Genomic DNA, 1,923 nt, shown 5'->3' on the forward strand with positions numbered 1-1,923 from the left:
AATAAAAGGAGACTACAGTTAACAACAAAGTACTGTGTGTCTTTGAATAGCCAGACAAGATATTGAATGTTCTTAATACAAAGAAGTGGCAAATGTTTGAGATGATGGTTATACTAAGCACCCTGATATGATCATTGCACACTGTATGAACGTACCCAAATATCATAGTGTACTCCATTAAAATGTATAATTGTCATGGGTCAATTAAGAAAAATAAATTAAAAAGAGAGAAGAAAAGGAGAAAAAGAGAACAGAATAGTGGTTATCAGAGGCAGGGAAAGGGACGGGGGTGAGGTGGATGGGGGAAAGGTTGGTAGACTGGTACAAAGTATCAAAGATGCAGTTAGATAGGAAGAGTAAGTTCTGGTGCCCTAGGGTGACAATAGCTAATGATATTGTATTGTATATTTCAAGATAGTCAGAAAAGGGGATATTGAATGTTATAACCACAGAAAAATGATAAATGTTTAGGTGATAGATAGGCTAACTATTCTGATTAGATACTTACACAATATCTATATGCATGTATTGAAACAACAAACTGTACCTCATAAACATGTACAATGAAAAAAATAAATTAAAATTTAAAAAACACATCCTAATGATATCCTTGTGTACAAGGCGAGACAAAATACATCTATTGCAAAGGTAACTAAGGAGGTTAATAACTATTGGAACCCACAGTACTAAAAGTGTTTTTAAATAAATCAAAATGAACAAGGAGGCTTGTTTCTAGCAGTGTGCAGCAGGCCTCTGTCTTTGACCCTGTGTTGCTTCTCATTTTTAATTAACAATTTGGATAAAAATATGAAGGGTAAATTATTGAGTCCATGGGAGACACAAATTTGAGAATGAAAGTATTAGAAGTTAGGCCTTAGAATCAGCATTTGAGTCTCTTTCTCATGGCATTAGAAAAGGCTGTTGAAAGTGATGGAAGAGTGGGCTAAATGGAACAAGAGGAATTTAATAGCGATAACATATAATTGGGTCCAAACAATAGACTACAAGTACACAAAATGGGAAGCTTTGTGGCTTATCAGCAGCATGAGCAGAAAGGCCTTCAGGCTGTTAGTTTCTTTTCTGTTATGTTTCGTTCATTATGTTTGCAAAACTCACTCATGTTTTGTGTAGCTTTAGTTCATTGTTTCATTGCTCTTTGGTCAGGGGTAGAAACAGATTTTGAGAGGCTTGAAGCTTATATGACTTGGGTTCTTTAAGGAAAACAAAATTCAGAAATCTTGTTTTTGTTAATTTTTTAAAAACATAAACCTGTGAGAATGCATTCTAGGGCCCCTCCCAGCCTGGGAAGAGCAAGCAAGGGGCCTAAAGTGTAAGCTTCACTGACTTCATGAAAACACATTTCTGGGTGCAGTATTCTACTGTAAAAAATTCAACAATATATTTATTCATTCTAATGTAGATGGACTTTTGATTTAGTCCTAAATGTTGGGACTATTAAAAACAGAGCTGCCAGAAATATAAGCATGTCCTAGGGTAGCTCTGTCCAACAGAACTGCGATGATGGAAATGTTCCATATGCTCCTTACTTGTGCTGTTCAGTACAGTAGCCACTAGCCACATTTGGATATTGAGTACTTGAACTGTGGCTAGTGCAACCGAGGAACTGAATTTTAAATAAAAAAAAATTCTTTTTAATTTATTTAGATTTAAGTAACCACATGTGACTAGTGGATACTGCATTGGACAGTGCAATTCTAGGATGTATGACCAAAAGTGGCATTGCTGAAGCATAAGGTATATATTTATTTAACTTTTGAAGGTACTGCCAACCTATTTTCCAAAGTGGTTTTTAACAATTTATTCCACCACTGGTTTATATAAGTTTCTGTTTTTCCACATTATCATTAACTCTTGAAATTGTCAGACTGTTTAATTTTAATAATTCTTGTGGATATGCTGTGA

This window comes from Galeopterus variegatus, unplaced genomic scaffold, assembly GCF_000696425.1.
Source record: "Galeopterus variegatus unplaced genomic scaffold, G_variegatus-3.0.2 Scaffold7978, whole genome shotgun sequence".
NCBI classification, from domain to species: domain Eukaryota; kingdom Metazoa; phylum Chordata; class Mammalia; order Dermoptera; family Cynocephalidae; genus Galeopterus; species Galeopterus variegatus.